At 44.3% G+C, this 18,693-nt stretch overlaps 1 protein-coding gene across 6 annotated transcripts in view; it reads right to left on the bottom strand.

Moving 5' to 3' along the window:
• The window catches only part of Cad88C (cadherin 88C), a 313,587-nt gene extending 297,416 nt beyond the window's left edge, over nt 1-16,171 (bottom strand). For all 6 annotated transcript variants that reach the window (XM_071691381.1, XM_071691383.1, XM_071691384.1 and 3 more), the window contains exon 1: nt 15,809-16,171. The gene's annotated coding sequence lies outside the window, so the exon portion shown is untranslated. The remainder of the gene's footprint in view (nt 1-15,808) is intronic.
• Nucleotides 16,172-18,693: the final 2,522 nt, after the last annotated feature.

Here is an 18,693-nt window from a genome sequence, read left to right as displayed (position 1 = left end):
TCTCTCACAGGAAGGAATTTGATCACTCGGAACGCTCGTTACTCTACTGGCTTGTGACTTCGCTAAATCGTGGTAGACATAGAAAAAAAAAAGAGAGGTGTGTAGGAGGAAGGAAAATGGAGAATAATGATATACGAACACACCCCTGCGCCCGCCACAACTCAAGGATAACCGCAAGTTTTCTTTTGCGCGTGTTTATATAACTTCCCTGACCTGGCGGTGACCTCTGAACCTTCGCTTTCTCCCCATCCCTCCTCCTCCTCCTCCTCCTCTTCCCCCACCTCCCATCTCCCGGTACTCCTGTGTGGTGCGCATCCGCGGGGGAGTCTAGGGTGACGGGAAGGAGCTGTCATCCCCCGCGACTGCAGTGGGGGGGCCATGACGTCCCTACAGGTGGCAGGAGCAGCGTGGCTACCACCACCACCTCAGAGAGAGAGAGAGAGAGAGAGAGAGAGAGAGAGAGAGAGAGAGAGAGAGAGAGAGAGAGAGAGAGAGAGGTGTTTCTGACTACCCAACACACCGGCCGCACTGACCTCAGCCACCGGTCGGTTGAGCAGCCTTCTTGATCCTTCCTTCCGTAGCGCTCATCCCTTCAAGACGGCAGTACCAACTTGGTTATAATGCCATGGCCTTTGACCTTGACCCTAGGGGAGGAAGTCAGGACGAACTTGGATATAATGACTTAGCCTCTGATTTAACCCTTAAGGGACGTCAGTACCAATCTGAGTATAATGGCTTGGCCTTTGACCTGCCCCTATAAGGGTCACGGTAAAGGCCAGGTCATTATACCCAAAGTTCCATTCCGTCAGGCTCAGTGGTCGTGCTGTCGAGTTCAAAGGTCATGCCAACATGCTGAGGGATCTAGGCAAAACTAAAAGCCTTGTATAATATCACAAGAAATGTATGTAGAACCTAATCATTCTCCAAATAATTAGGTACCAAAATACGCATTGTATTCTACACATTACGATAAGATGCGCGTAAATCTAGCTATACTAACGTAACAACAATTTATGTTCATTACAATATACTTATGAAGCTAATGTATCATTCCACACATAACTTATAATCCCACGTGATAACAGGATACACTATAATACACCTGTTATTCCACGTGATAATAAGATATATTGTACGTGTATACCTAACTTATGATCCTGTGTGATGAGATGTTGATACACTGCACTTGTACACCCAGCTAATTATTCCACACGTGATAATACGATACAGTGTACTTATACGCATTACTTATTTTATTCCACATGTCGCCTCTTGGAAATATGTAGGCATCTACAATACTTCAAAACTCCGTTCATGACCCTCAAACACTCTCTCAATCTTGATACAACCCTACCTGTGACACGCCCTCGTACTTGTCTAGTCTTATCATGCCACTGACCACTAGGGACACCAGCACTCAGCCTTCATGTCCAGCGTGTGTGTGTGTGTGTGTGTGTTCAGAGCCTCCTGCTACTACAGCCTTTTCATCGCCTATCGTGCCGCCAAGATATGCGTCCTGCCTTACGAGCTATGCTGAGTGCGAGGGCTTCGGATCGTACCTGTACTCCTACACCCTATCATTCCACCTCCAGCAGCCTCCTCCGCCCCCCCGCCGCCAGCACCTGTAGGACCAGTAGTAGGAAGTTATATAGCATTATCCGAGGGATTACAGGAATCTGGCAAATGCGAACCCGACTGCAAGACACGACTACTCATAAATCAAAGCCTTCGAACACGAGAGGAACGAACAACGACCCTGCAGCACGACAGCCCGATGCTTTTAAGCGCGACACCGTAACGATCATTCGGGTAGGGTGCCACGACCCTTCTTTTTTTTCTTTTTTTTTTCACCTCTGGCCGCTAAGGGGTCATGTCAAAGGTCATGACTCCATGATCAAGAATGATGCCACCTGTACTCGCAGAGGTTTAAATTGGATCCGCCCAGGTGGCTCTTCCAGTTTAGAAAAAAAAAGGGGGGGGAGTGGGGGAGGGGGATTTCTGGGTGAACACCCATGAGACAAGAACCTACAAAGTGTGTTTCTTTTCTGTCCGGCTAACGGACGACACATCTATTAACATCATCAACCATTAAAAGACCAGTTGAGCCACGTTGTAATTACGGGAGGGGCAAGAACGGCCAATTATCCAAAATTCGAGCAGCTGCCTACCGCAAAGTGCAATAATCGAGAGAGAGAGAGAGAGAGAGAGAGAGAGAGAGAGAGAGAGAGAGAGAGAGAGAGAGAGAGAGAGAGTAGGAGGAGGAGGAGGAAAGAAGAGACATCGAGTGTCTTCTGTGTACCGGGGCGGATTTCTTCTGTGGACGCAAGTGCATCTCCTCCGCCTTGATCTCGCAGGAAGCTGGTGATGGATCGCACACTTCAGTCGCTAAATCGAGGAGCCGACGCCTTAAAACTTTAATAAGTCTCTGTCTTTGGATCTAACGGCCATCGACTGATATTTTCCAATAAAGGGAAGAGAGAAGGGGGCCAAGTGAGGATATTCCCTCTAAGGCTCAGTCCTCTGTTCTTAACGCTATCTCGCTGGCGAGGGAAATGGCGAATGTGTGTGTGTGTGTGTGTGTGTGTGTGTGTGTGTGTGTGTGTGTGTGTGTGTGTGTGTGTGTGTGTGTATTGATTAATGGACTTCAGAAATTGTCTCGTAAATACATACCTTGTTAGTATCAACAAACATATCCCTTGTTCCTGTGTCAATAAACATGTTCGAGTCACTGCGAATAAAATATCTCGGACGTGCACTCTGGTAAATGAATGGTAAACTAAACCAATCTTTCGGTATAACAAGAAGCAGAATACAACTATCATACACGAGAGTTACCCATCGAAAGTGGATGGGGAATCGTAACACATCGTAAGTGGAAGGGGAATCGGAACACACCATAAGTGGAAGGGGAATCGGAACCCATCGTAAGTGGATGGGGAATCGGAACACATCGTAAGTGGAAGGGGAATCGGAACACATCGTGAGTGGATGGGGAATAGGAACACATCATAAGTGGATGGGGAATCGGAACACATCGTGAGTGGATGGGGAATCGGAACACATAATAAGTGGATGGGTAATCGGAACACATCGTGAGTGGATGGGGAATCGGGACATATAATAAGTGGATGGGTAATCGGAACACATCATAAGTGGATGGGGAATCGGAGCACACCATCAGATTGAAAAATGCAGAGTATACTATCACTGTACACTGACGGCTCCATCAACTCCATCGGAACACCTGAGGGGGGCCTTCAAGCGTGGTCATTGAAGACATCATGTACAGATGGACTGACATTAAAGTGGGCCCTCGCGCCACAAATGGGGTTCAGGGGGCCCTCTGGGTCCAAAAGAGTCAGTTACAGACTCCCCTACCGGCCCGGAGGTCCTTCAGTCCATGCCAGATAGCCCGACCACTCACCATCTCTCCTATACCTTACTGGCATGAGTCACGTGACCCCCTTCTTCCCCGGTCTCCACCCTCGCTGTGTGCTCCCCCGTCGTCCTGGGTAAGGTGATCGCACTCCCCTCTGAAAACCCCCTCCGTCATTCTTAGTAACAAGAAACCCAGCGATAAGCCACTGGCAACGATTCGAATCGTCTGTCTAATGTTTACACTGCCGCTACACGTACGTACGTACGTACCTACCCACCACACACCAGGAGCATCACCAGCCGGGCTGATCCTTCATACGACACCTGGGCGGAGTCCACAGGCGACACACTAAACACCTATTAATAGCTGCTATAACCTAAGGCTACACAGCCCACGAGACATTAGTCTAAGAAAAAAACAAATCATATGAACCTACTGGAATGTGTGTGTGTGTGTGTGTGTGTGTGTGTGTGTGTGTGTGTGTGTGTGTGTGTGTGTGTGTGGAGTGGTTTTGCTAGTGGATGTAATGTCATAATATGACTAGCCTCGTCCGGCCCAGAAAAAACCTGCCATGTCAGAAGCCACCCCGAGCGATATCTTTTTTCTTTCTTTCTTTGTTTCTTTCTTGCTCTCTCCTGAACTTTCTGAGAGACACGAGGACTTTCAAAGAACCTGAAGCCTTCAACAAATACAAACCTAAAAAAAAAAGGAATTGTGGTTCAGAGCTCGTACGGCCCTTATACTGTATCTATGAAGGTATATATCACTGTTTTTAAGCTTATCTTGCATAGATTATCTGAAATGTGTTCAGGTCTTTGACATACGATCAGTTCTGCAGGTCACTTGCGGTCTGGGTCGCGTAGGTCAACAGCATTCAGGGGGTTGCAGACGCAGGATGGTCTCGCTAGCTTAGTTTTGTAACCTCGGGGGAAAAGAAAAAATATTACGTAACCGGTCAGGTGTTAAGTCTGTAAGTAGTTTCCTGATGAAGAAGACCAGGTCTGCCTCTCCGTCGTAACACGATCGCATAATATTCCAAAAAAAAAGTCATCGGTACAAACTTTACCAAAAAAAAAAAAGAGTTTATCCGGAGTTTATCCGTCAAAACAACCACTTTTTGCTGCGAGCATGAGCGGGAACAAAAACAAGACCATGATACTTTTAAAGCAGAGACCAACCAGCTAGGCATGCCAGCGAGGCTCATGATGCGTCAGTGTACTTTGGTTCGATCCCATTCACGGCTGAATCCGACCGACCGACCAGCTTGCAAAAGAGCAAATGTTGAGAGATGAAACAACATTGTAACGCAAAGCGCAACGGCGCTGCAACAATAAACATACCCACAATAAGGTTCGGTAAATATACCAAAGTGTACATAAAAATAAGACCCTCCCAGAGGCCATGATTAATTCCAACCTTGAGACGTTTGGGTGTGTAGTCGACTGCTGCACCAAACTCGCCTTCGACACCGCTGACCCTCCCTCCCTGACCCAGACCTCAAGGTGGAAGCCGGGTAGTCTGGAGTCCAAATGGAAGCTAGCCAGCCTACGATCCTGGGTGAACGCCAGGCAGCGTTGGGTGGGGTCCAGGTGGAAGCCTGCCAGACAGCCTAGGATCTAGGTGGAAGCCAGCCTGGCAGCCTGGAGTCCAGGTGGAAGTCAGCCAGACAGCCTGGAGTCCAGGTGGAAGCCAGCCAGACAGCCTAGGATCCACGTGGAAGCAAGCCAGGCAGCCTGGAGTCCAAGTGGAAGCCAGCCAAACAGCCTGGGATTCAAAGTGGAAGCCAGCCAAATATCCTGTGGTCTCGGTGGAAGCCAGACAGCCTACAAACACCAAGCAATTTTTTCTTAAAACAATAGAGAATACAATATACGCTACTTTGCACATTAATAAGGGGCGGAGACTGCAGAGCTCAAATTGCCAGCTTTTAAAACAGCACATACGAATTATTTTTCGATCGTTTGCAAGGGAGCAAATGAGATTGCACAATCATAAACAAGCCAACCAATAATGTGTCAAAACATGAGACAGATAATAACTACTTCTCGAACAACAAAGCCAAAACAAAACAAAAATCAGACGTGGGTTGGTAACATTCATAAAACGAAGATCGTCGTTAACTTCAACGAGCAACGACTAGATTCTAGAACTTAAACATGAGAGTCATGTCCACATATATTTCACAACACGAGGGGATTAAAACTAATGACTCCCTCACTGCACAAGCAACAACGACAATACTAACAACATCTTAAAAAAAAAAAGAATGGAGGAATTAAAATAAAATGTCCATCCTCGACATAAATCGCGACAGATTGTGAAAAAAAAATATATATATGAAAAACAAAATCTAATGAAGACGATAATACGTCAAACAGACAAGCAAAAGATATCGCCCGTGAAACACAGATTTCCTCGATGAAATTGAAGCTGTTTCGTTCACGCAGGACAAAGTTGCTAAAAGGGTTTCTAAGCGGCACCTGTTGTACTAAGCACAAGACAATTTATATATATATATATATATATATATATATATATATATATATATATATATAAATCTTTTCTTTTCTTTCATATTATTCGCCATTTCCCGCATTAGCGAGGTAGCGTTAAGAACAGAGGACTGGGCCTTTGAGGGAATATCCTCACCTGGCCCCCTTCTCTGTTCCTTCTCTAGGAAAATTAAAAAAAAAAAAATGAGAGGGGAGGATTTACAGCCCTCCGCTCCCTTCCCTTTTAGTCGCCTTCTACGACACGCAGGGAATACGTGGGAAGTATTCTTTCTCCCCTATCCCCAGGGATGTATCTTTTTTCATACTATTCGCCATTTCCCGCGTTAGCGAAGTTGCGTTAAGAACAGAGGACTCGGCCTTTGAGGGAATATCCTCACCTGGCCCCCTTCTCTGTTCCTTCTTTTGGAAAATAAAAAAAACAAAACGAGAGGGGAGGATTTCCAGCCCCCCGCTCCCTCCCCTTTTAGTCGCCTTCTACGACACACAAGGAATACGTGGGAAGTATTCTTTCTCCTCTATCCCCAGGGATAATATATATATATATATATATATATATATATATATATATATATATATATATATATATATATATATATATATATATATATATAATTTCTGCATTACTATTGTGGGAAATACGTGATTACGCGAGAGGTTTTGTGTTCAATATTCACAAGGAGAGCGAGGCGGCGAGCAAGGGCAGGAGGCCAAGGCTAAAACATGAACCCTCTCCGACAGACAATATCTGCAGCATCACTCAAGGACCTGCCGGCCAGGGGGAAGTCAACTCAAGCGGGCAAACCTGTTAACTTTCTCCGGAATACACTTGCTGCTGCTCGAGGGCGTCACCACATTGCAGTGATAAAAAAAACAAAAGAAGCGAAGCAGCCTGATGGTTCATTATTGAAAGAATATATATATATATATATATATATATATATATATATATATATATATATATATATATATATATATATATATATATATATATATATTTTTCATACTATTCGCCATTTCCCGCGATACCGAGGTTGCGCTAAGAACAGAGGACTGGACCTTTGAGGGAATATCCTCACCTGGCGCCCTTCTCTGTTCCTTCTTTTGGAAAATTAAAAAAAAAAAGAAAAAAAACCGAGAGGGGAGGATTTCCAGCCCCCGCTCCCTTCCCTTTTAGTCGCCTTCTACGACACGCAGGGAATACGTGGGAAGTATTCTTTCTCCCCTATATATATATATATATATATATATATATATATATATATATATATATATATATATATATATATATAAGACAGATAGATAGATACTGCATCCATAATACTCTCTTAATAACGGACCGATAATTTCTACTTGACTACCGACTGCTAAGAAATCCAACAATGAAAAAAAGAAACAAAAGCGGACTGCGTGCGTGCTTTTATACCGAACCATAAAACCGTTTTAGGCCATGAAGTCATTTGATGATAAAGCAGCAATTTGCCTCCTAATTTGGAGAAACTTGACGAGTTCGCGCTTGAGTAAGTCTAAGTCCACAAGCGAATGTGTAGCTCACTTTCGTGTACACACACACACACACACACACACACACACACACACACACACACACACACACACACACAGAAATGTTTCTGTTTTCAGGCCAATAATAAGAAAAAAAGTGCCAAATCCTCTAACCATACAGAGAGTGTTTCTGAAGTTTTCTTAAACTTATAAACACTCTTCGTTTCCCATCGACACTACTCCGGCCGAAGATGCTTAAACCGACCTGGACTTCCACTGACAACTAAGATGCCATCTAAAAATTATCCGTGTTAAGTCATTAATGTTATCGCGTCTCTGTTATGTGGGAGTGAGTCCCCCTCCCTCAGAACTCACTCTCACGATCTCATTAAAAAAAAAAAATTATAAATCAAACCAGCAGTGAGTGAAAGTTCACGACAATAACACTCTAGAGTGTGTCGCCTACCACTGGGGAAAAAAATAAGTACAGAGATACTTTAGATAACTCAAAATATTGGAACCATGATATTTCCTTATTGTATCACTTAACTCACGATCGGGTAGGCCATCCAATCACCTTATGAAGAAGCGATACCGACACACAGTAAAAGATTTAATACAATCACTCACACTCCGCACGTCTGCCAAGTCCAAGGTATCGATTTAATGTTAAGTAATACTCAGGGCGTACCCTCCACACACCAGTGCCAGCATCTCACCACCGACAACGCCCACAAGGTCGGCTGCGTGCGAGAGAGAGAGAGAGAGAGAGAGAGAGAGAGAGAGAGAGAGAGAGAGAGAGAGAGAGAGAGAGAGAGAGAGAGAGAGAGAGAGAGAGAGAGACGCGCACTTGTTCTCTGTATAAAATGTGAACGAGTGACATTCAAGAGGACGAATCATCACTACCTTGGGGAATAGGTCACACGTAGACACATCCATCCTGCAGCTCATAAAATTCAGCTTCCTCAAAACAGTCGCCATTAATTTGGAGATCTAATGCGGCAGGACCCTTGTATGTTTCCCTTACTCACCACTGTGTTAACGCAAACCCTTCCTACTACATCCCCCCTACACCAAAAGAGGTGCTCCACTCAGTGTGGCATCACGTAACTTTACAAAAGAGAGGATGTTCCATTTGCCAGCTCTGTACAACATTTTATCAGCTTTCTCTCGAGCTCGCCCTTTATGGGAGAATGGCTTTTGTAAACGTGTTGATGCTTCTACATACACAATGTAGAGCGGTGAATCAGTTCGTCTGTTTCATGTCTGACATTCATTTACATATCACATCTCACATAACATCCTCCTCCTCCTCCTCCTCCTCTTATAACACAGTGACAAAACAGAAGCCACCACTGCCGAACGAAGACTCACGCTACCCGCCACCAAAAATGTTTTCGAACTTCGTACAAACATACGTGTCGTTAATTCTGAACTTCCACCATTATTACGCACACGAAAAAGAGGGGAAAGACTGTCGTGTCATTGACAAGTAACTATCGTCACTCGTCAGATACGCAACTGACATCAATGTCCTCCCTTTCCCCCCCACCACCACCACCCACTGCAACTAAACTCAGGCAAGTGAACTCCTGCAAGCTATGTGCCCACTGAAGCGAGAACGTATCCAAATCCTTTATGTTCAGAGTAAGCATCAACAGGCAAGGTTTACGACTCGATCCACTACAGGGGCCATCCATCACCAACTGATATACCTCACGCTGGGAATTACGACTCTATAAATCCTAAGGAAACGGTTCCTTCGAAGAATGCAGTCTCGAGCAGTACCAATGAAGGGAGTATCTTGTGTGTGTGCGTGTGTGTGTGGTGATGTGATGGGAAAGAGTGTACAATGCTTTGCTGATGTCCACTGCCACTGATACTGTGCGGGAGGTGAGGGGCGGCAGTGGTTGACTGAAGCCATTTACCATATGTGGTGCGGAGTCAGTGTGTCAGTTAGCACTTCAGAGGTTAAAAGAAGCCATCCGGATGAACCACGTTCAACGAGTCCTCAAGGAACACAGCAGTGTCATCAGAGCGCTGACAACCCTCTGGGTGAGGGCAGCTCCCCCCAACCCCAAGCAGTCCCCCCAGAAAGAATGTAGTCCCCGAGAGAAAAATGTAGCGCTCTCTCTCTCTCTCTCTCTCTCTCTCTCTCTCTCTCTCTCTCTCTCTCTCTCTCTCTCTCTCTCTCTCACGAAAGTAAAAAAAATAAAAGTTCCCAAGAATGAATGTTCCCGGGAAGAAAACAGTCTCACAGGGAAAGTAGCTCCCTGAAAGAAGAACGCAGTTCCCGAGACGAAATCGGAAAAGAAAGTCAACTTTCAGGGAGAGAGAGAGAGAGAGAGAGAGAGAGAGAGAGAGAGAGAGAGAGAGAGAGAGAGAGAGAGAGAGAGAGAGAAGCCTCCTAGAATGAACCAGTTCCCAGGAAGAATGCAGTCCTCCTGCAAGAGGCAAGTCCTACAGCGGCAGCTCCACGGGCAGTTCCCAAGATGAACCAGAAAAATGAAGGGAGAAAAAAAAAAAAGGAAGAAGTGCAGCTTCCAAGAGCAGAGAGAGAGAGAGAGTGGTTCCCATGGATCAAGCACAGCCTATGAAGGGAGGAGGAGGAGGAGGAGAATGATGGTGGGGTCCGCTTGCCCACCGTGTGGCTGTGACTTTCACTAAAAGTACCGTTTAGTTATTTGAGACCAGCAATACGTAAACACATGGGAACGTGTCACCTGTCGCGACGAAGAAAATTCGACACTATGTTAATAACATAGTTAAAATATAAAATATAATGAATTCCAATACCGAATGTGAAATATAAAAAAAAGGGTGTGTGTGTGTGTGTGTGTGTGTGTGTGTGTGTGTGTGTGTGTGTGTGTGTTTTATATCTAAGGCTCCAGTCACGGACAAAATTCCACATCAAGGCCGGGCCCTAATTGAAATATAGAAAAATATAGAAAAAGAAAAGACAAGATAAAAGTATTTACGATTTTTTGAGAAACTGAAAACAGAAAACCGTCTTTTGAAATGTGCTAGGTCATAGTTATTGGGAAAGACACTGGAAGGTGGAGAGTTCCAAAGTTTCGACGTGCAGGGAAAGAAGCAGTTGTCAAAACGGCCCACTCTCGAGTTGCTGATGGCCGCCCGCACAACAATCATGTAATTACCCATTTGTACAGCAAGGGGGGGGGGGGTGGATAGTTTACACTCGTTTGACTCTCTTGACCATTCCCTGCTACCATACTTTTAAATCACTCACTTTATTCTATTCATCCACTGAACTTTATATAAAGGTACATCTCTACATCTTTCCTTACAATTTTCCGGCATAATTTCATGCTATGGCCTCAGGTTATTCTACATTGCACCTTTCGAAGAAATGTTCACTAATGACACCATAAAACAGGTTTAAATACTTTAGGGATATGATCAAATCACCCCAAACTCATCTTTTATCATGCACGCGCGTGTATTAATCCCCTAGTGGCTCTGCATAGGGAGGGAGTTTTGTACTTGAAGGGGTCCCATCTCCTGAACATTCTCTATGGTCAAAGAACTTTTTAAATCTATGTGTGCCGTCCGCATTAACCATTTCCTCAGTCATTATAGTGTGTGTGTGTGTGTGTGTGTGTGTGTGTAACAGGTGGGAAAACCGGGGGAAGGTACGTCAAACAAAGAAGCGTCAACAGAAGCCAACAATGAAAGTGTTCAGCGGTGAGCCACACACACACACACACACACACACACACACACACACAGGTTGACTGCAACAAGGGCCCCGGCCCCCCCAAGGATCACCGGGAGACTCAAAACTCAAGACAGAAATGACGCTACCGTAATATGCAAAGCCGCTGCAGCAGGTAGCAATTCACCCAAATTGCAGGGGAGACCAGAATCACAATCCTATTCCATCTGGAGTAAGAGAGAGAGAGAAAAAAAAAAGACACAAAGGGATTACTAAACACAATGGGACAATATTATGAGGCCAAACCATACAGAACTCGTCCAAGGTCTCCTCCTTCACTGCGGTGTGCCTGGCTGGCCAGTCGGGCTGCATCCGATACAAAGACCCCGAGGCTGGCTGGTGAATTGAACAGGCTATATAAGGAAGGACAGACAAAGCCCTGCCGCTTAGGGGAAATAACTATTTGAAAAGCCAATCACGCTACATAAAAGGTTCATCCATATAGTGTATAAAATATAACAAAAAAAAAAAAAACAAACATTCAATTAGCTAGTGGCAAGGCTATTAGAGAGGGAGATAAGTTAACTGCACGTACGGTTATACAAAGGGAGGTTAGACGAAGTCATGCCCGTTAGATAAGTACTCCTACCCAAGAACCCAATCCTTCGTCGAGCTACATTGGTGACGACGAAGAGTATCCAGTTCCCCTGACACGATTATGCGTGTCGTTTCCAATCCTAAATAAACGAAACAACAGTGTTAGCATCCCTTGAAAGATGTGTCAAAACCAGTTTGCAAGTTACCTGTCGTGTGTGTTGGGTAGCACTTTTCTTCTCCCGCTAAGAAATCAGTCTGAAAAATGTTTGTTGCGCACGAGAGGCCTCCGACTCCTTCAGCAAAGATGGCGCGTCCGATAACCACGACGGTACGACCAATAAGCATGAGGATACGACCCTTCAGCAGAACGTTAGAGTCTTTGAGCAAGACAGTACGACCCTTCAGCATAACGTTAGAGTCTCTGAGCACAACAGTACGACCCTTCAGCATAAAGTCGAGTCTTTCAGCACGACAGTACGACCCTTCAACATAACGTTAGAGTCTCTGAGCACGACAGTACGACCCTTGGGCATGACGGCCCAAGTATCTGACCCGACCCTGTAGGGATCAATTCAAAGACCACGCCGCCATCACACACACAAGAATCCCACCATCGAGCTCGAGGGCTAATTACTTCGTCAAGCACTGGAGATGAAGCACCAGAGAGAGAGAGAGAGAGAGAGAGAGAGAGAGAGAGAGAGAGAGAGAGAGAGAGAGAGAGAGAGAGAGAGAGAGAAAGCAAGCACGAAGACGAACAAAGACGAAAAACTTTGATAATTCTGGATAATTTGCGGACCAAGTTCCCTCTGGTTTTGCGTGTCCCATCGACAGGCTACAGGGCAGGATACCCCCCAGAGGTTTGTATCACTGGCAAAAGTGAGTCTGTATGGAGAAAAACTCATCTCAGAAGACAGATGGCGAAAATCAGATTATATATACCTATCAATATACCTCAACGACTTCACTCACACCCTACATGGTTGTTCTGTTGCCGTACCGAGTGAGCGTTTCTTGAGGATAGACAGGAGGGAGGCCGCCCGCCGCGGGAGGAACCCTAGGATTATGGACGTAAGGTCTGTTATGCAGGTTTTAGAGCAATTTTCTAACCCTGGCCTTCTCCGTAAAGGAACTCCCTACCTTGGCCACATGAACCAACCGATCACTTAGTTCCTGCCATGGGGCACGTAAACTCGCACATCCAAGGAAAGGAACTCCCTAACTTGGCCACAAGAACCAACCGATCTAAACTTGGTTCGTGCCAAGTGAAATTCTGAATACACCAAGAAAAACATACAACCATAAATGACCTCAGTAATCACGCTGAAAAGTTATTCTGTCATATAATTTCTTTCCTCCGTCTTCCTCTTGTCTAGCACTATCAAAGGGATCACAGAACATCCAACCCTTACGTTAAGTGACTGTGGTGGAACGACTGCATTCCACTTTTCCTGATTTCATACACACTAAAAACATTGTATAACATGACGCGAGGGCTTACAGTGGTGCAATACATGATGATAAGACAAGGTAGCGTGTCCAGAGTGTTTGAATAAAAAAAAGAAATGTGAACTGTAAAACACTCGGTCTGAATCTCTCTCTCTCTCTCTCTCTCTCTCTCTCTCTCTCTCTCTCTCTCTCTCTCTCTCTCTCTCTCCCTTGTTCCTCGATTCACCAGATAACGCCACATTCGCAATGGGAAGTGAGTTCGTGTGTAACGAATTACTTTTATCAGTACTTGTACTGCCATTTCCACAGTCATTCCCGTCCCAAATGTTGTACAATAATGACTCTGTCACTTTAGAAAAGACATTTATTACCTTTACCAATGTTTCTGATGTCAAGCCTGGAATTTTACGTTTCTATAGAATCACAAGAGTCATGGAGAGAAAACGAAATCCACAACACTAAAAGCCTGGCCGTCGAGCATCTTTAGGAAGCAAACGTTTCCTTTTAGCATTGTTGCTTGTGTCTCCTAGCAATGTTGCTTGTGTGTCTCTGTGTGTCTCGTGGTAATACTGTTATAATGTCTTATGATGGTGTTAGTAAGTCCTCTGGCAATGCTAATATGTCTCCTGGTAATGTTGTCAGTGTTTTTTCTGGTAATACTGTTCGTGTTTCTTTTGGTATTGTTGCTGGTGTGTCTCTAGGTAGCTTTTAGTGAGCCTCCTGGTAATATTGCTAGTGTGTCTCCTGGTAATGTTGTCAGTAAGTCCCCTGGTACTACTGGTATTGTCTACTAGTAATGTAGGTGGTGCATCTCCAGGTAAATGTCTCTTGGTATTGTTGGAAGTGCGTCTCCAGGTAATGTTGGTAGTATGTCTCCTGGTTATGCTGTTTTGCTGCAAGCGTTGTTGTCGGGTTGTCTCCTAGCAGTAGTGTGTCTCCTAGTGGTTTTGGAAACGTATCCTGTGGTAGAAATGTAAATGCGTCTCCTTGCACTGCTGTGAGTTTTCCTTCTGACCGTTAGCGTAATTACCTATTTATAAGATACGGGGGAGGAGTTCTACACCCTAGGGGCCTCATCTCTTGGTTGTGTGGCAAGCAGTGTCCTGACCGTGTTGTGAGTGTCTCCTGACTTTTGAGTGTACCAAGCGGTACTGTAAATTTCCCCAAATAGATTTAAACACGTAGTACGCTGTAGCTACTGTTAGTATTGAGAGGTAGAGCGAAGATGAGGCTCTTGAAGTAACTTTAATCTCCCAACTAATACCACCTATAACACAGACGAGATTGCGTTAAGAAAAAGGTGCAAAGATGTTTCTCAGCCCGCACTGATACCTAATATCTATCTCAAACCCGAGGTTGTGGTCTCAGGAGAATATACGGGGTTTAATTCATACTTGAAAACTCCTCTAAGGCATGGAGCCCAGTCTACACTCGAAATAAATGACTTAACTAGCATGACAGGAATGGAAGACCACAAAATTCTACCCTCGGTGCACTAAGTCCAATAAGAGATCACATCCGAGGCTCAATATGATTAATTACAATGCCTGAAGCCATTACAAACGAGATGGACTTTTCAGTGACTGAATCATAAAAAGACCCAGACAAATATCTACGAAGTGTGCCAGACCGGACGTGGTATTTACACAGACCTCAGGGTAGGGGGGTCTCCAGCGGCCAGATTTAGCAAAAAGAACATGATAGCTTGATTATGAGACCAAGATGTGGGCGACAGGGAAGCCGCCGGACACAAATGTAAGGTATACGTAAGGGATGCTGTGTTTGGAAGACAAGATGTGAACGTATCATGAGTTACCTCCTAGCAATGTTGTGTCTCCTGCTGTTGTACTTTTCAGAGCTGTTTCCCAATGACGCTGTCACTCGGTAACTTCAGATTCACTGATTGTTTAACGTACTGTTGTAAATCTCTCCTAGCAGCAGTTTCTGTCTCCTGATGGTGTTCTGGGTGTTTTACAATACCACCATGAGTGGGTCTCCTGAGGCGCTGCTAGTGTTTCTAGGGCCAGTGTTGTGAGTACGTTCCCTCACAGGACTGCAGATGTGTCTTCTAGCAAAGCTGAGAAATGCATCTCTTATCAGTTATATGAATCTCCCAGCAATGTCCACTTTATCCAGTGGCGTCTGGTGAGCTATCTTGCTATTTCAAGATCATCCTTACAAGGTAACATGTAATGATAACAATGACAGAGAACATAAAAGACAAACCATTCCGACCAATCCATCACGCAAAATCATAACAGTCAACGAAGTCGGCAATTTCCTTGATGTCTACAATGTCCCCAGTGCGAATGCGCCGACCCATGCCCAGTGTTTACAGATCCACTCAGGTGTAAGAACAAGGCAACGTTTGGAACCAGAGTACAGCCTTACGACTTTGGACGGACCGGTTATTCATGATTTTGTGGTGTGTTATGGTATTAGTAAAGATAAAATCACTTTAGGGTAGTTATTTCATTCGTGATTTCTGTACTTACCTTCTGTCATCGTCTTCATAGTAATCTCTTGTAAATAAAAAACGAGTTAAAAGTCATATCAAAGGTCATAGTACATGATTTTGTATAACTTTTCATAGATGTTTAAACATTACAAAAAGTTATACTATGTGATCCATAGCTACCATGAAAAAACTTATTCCACATTCCTGAAACATTTAGCTAGAAAAAGTGATATACTTACCAGTGATTATTCAGGCTTTTAACACAGCTGTGCTTAATCCAGGACAAAAATTGCACGTATGTATAATTCCAATCACAACCTGCACGGCAGTGGTGTCATTAATGTGATATACTGAGAATCACATGCAAATAAGTCTCAGCGCTTCAGATATTGATCACAGAAGCGTTTTCCAATACAATTACGTTACTTGAAATACAGGTTATTCACCAAGGCAAATCATTATACAGAGTTCGTGGGACATGTACTGTGTTACAGCCGTATGGTATCTTTCTTTGCTAGTCAGGCCAGTCAAGTGTGCTTCAAGCGCCGCACGGGGAGGAGCGACGCACACCCTCCCTTCGCCAACACCACGCGGTAACTGAAGAGTCCTGTGGCGGCGTAGCCACTGTCTGCCAACATCCCTGGCAGAACCTCTTCTCATCAACCAGGTACCTCAGCGAACGATATTCCCAACTACTTCAATTCACCTTCCATTTAACCACCGAGGCATCAAGTTTAACACATAACGGAAACAAGATAAACTTTAACCTTAAATGCCTAGTAACTTGCCGTACGTTCGTTATAAAGAGGCGTTAATATTTTCGTTTTTCCCCTGCAGCCTCGGACCAGCCCTGCATCATCCCACGGTTACCCACCGTCGGTCGACCAGGGCTCGTGGGACCCTGATGAAGCCACAGACTCTATACAGCTACCTGCTGGTATCGACCCTGAACCTTCTCAAAAAAAAAGTGACTCACTATTATTGATCCATATGAGCGTGAACCCTTTCATCGTTAATTCAAAGGTACGCCAAATGTTACTTGATTGATCTGGCCAATAATGGATCGGGAGTGTTGCCAATAACATAGCCGATAATACTGGTAGACACCAGTAAAAAAATAAATCTACCAAACTACTTCGTTAATGAGGTTGAATTATGGTAACGATGTGGTTTCGTTACTATAAATGTACCAGTCTCTCTTACCACGGCACGAAATGATATGAGGACGCCCTTTCCAGAACAAGGAATAATTATAATATTCATTATCGACAGCGCTGGTGTGTTGTGAGTTATCACAATTATCAACAGGTAGTATTACGAATAGGATACACGTTTTAGTCCCCCAGCACTAATGCATACCTGACTATAGGTGTCGTTTTAAGGAAACATGAAAATAAAAGAACTGATAACCGAAAGTAATTCCATCGATTCGTGGCTTAAAAAAAGTAAGGCGACATGCGATGTGGATGGAAGAAACATGGTTGACCATCAAGGGTAAGATCTACCTTTATATCGTCTTGCTATAAGGTTCATATTAGTTTTTTTTTTAGTCCACCATAATTATTAGCATTAGGTCGAAGGACCAATAAAGTCTAAATGTTAAAGTAATGGGTAACAGTGTGTGTGTGTGTGTGTGTGTGTGTGTGTGTGTTCCTGGGTCTGCTGGACCAGGGTGTCCTACACACCATCAATATTCCCGGCGTGTATACTCACCTATGAATAGGCTGCCAACCAAGAAGGCCCCTTGCGTTAGGCAATCAGTAATTCTTGTAGGCTATCCCTGGCCCACATGGGGAGGGGGGGGGGAGGGTGTCAGTGTCCTGTCGACTATTATGACGTGTGTACCTTCAATTCCCCCCAACCCCACACACCCCACTCACCCTCTTGTGCCTTATATAAGAGTCGCCGTGTTAACACCCACGTATATTTTCCGTGCCAATCATAAGCCGTCATGACTCCAACGTGCACACGTGTATAGTCAACATAACGTTCTAAAGAAAAAAAAAATCCACCCACAGCTCAGAGGAAGTACTTGTCCTGCCACACTTCGAGTAGCATCCAGAGAGAGAGAGAGAGAGAGAGAGAGAGAGAGAGAGAGAGAGAGAGAGTAGTCTCCGAACACGCTGCGACACACCCATTTCTACGTCAAACCAGACATATAATACCCTCAGCAGCAAAATAATGCTGTTCCTTGCGACGCCCGCGGAAGAGTCGCATGGTTTACGTTACCGCATCAATGACAAATGAATATAGCAATAAATAAATGAGTAAAATAATGATAATAATAACAATAATAATAAAAATAATAATGACAATAATGATAATAATAATAATAATAATAATAATAATAATAATAATAATAAAATAACATGATAACTGTTATCACCACACATCCCAATTTATCAGACTGTGAAGAAGACAACAGCGATGTAATGTTTATGATAATATAATAATGAAGATGATAAATTCTTGGCGGAAAAAGCTAATTTCATAATATTCCCTCATTTCCTTAATACCGCAGCGGGAAAAATTAGTTCTCGCACTGTGATGGGACGTATTTTTCAAGTTACACACAATAACTGAATGGAGAAGAATAAACTAGAAGGATTATAAAGAATACAAAGTCTTGCGAATGAAATGAAACAGTCACAACCATAAATATATTAATGTTTACATACATTACTGTCACGAAAGCTATACATGGCATGCTAAATCTGTGTTGTGAACTATGCATGGAAAGGCGCAGAGCAATTATAAACAAAGTGATTTAAAAGCAGAGTGGAAACATCCCGCAACTCTAAGGCTCTGTTTACGTGGGTCGTGTCACTCTAGAATGTCAGTACGACGACACGACCCTCGAGCCAAATGACACCCAGCTCCTGAAAACGACGGTGCGACCCTCTGAGAGCCAGACGATACGACCCTTTGAGCCAAATGACACAGCTCTTGAACACGGCGGTACGACCCTTGATGCTCTATGGTACGACCCTCAAGCTTCGACTGTACTACCCTTAGGTACGATGGCTTGGCCTTTGAACCTGACCCTTGCGTGTGAGGTCCAAAAACGGGAGGTCGCACGTCACACCTAATTAGGGTCGAACCGTCGTGCTCAATGGAACAATAA

This window comes from Panulirus ornatus, chromosome 50 (assembly GCF_036320965.1).
Source record: "Panulirus ornatus isolate Po-2019 chromosome 50, ASM3632096v1, whole genome shotgun sequence".
In the NCBI taxonomy this organism is placed as follows: domain Eukaryota; kingdom Metazoa; phylum Arthropoda; class Malacostraca; order Decapoda; family Palinuridae; genus Panulirus; species Panulirus ornatus.
This window is presented reverse-complemented; position numbering and strand designations above follow the sequence as displayed.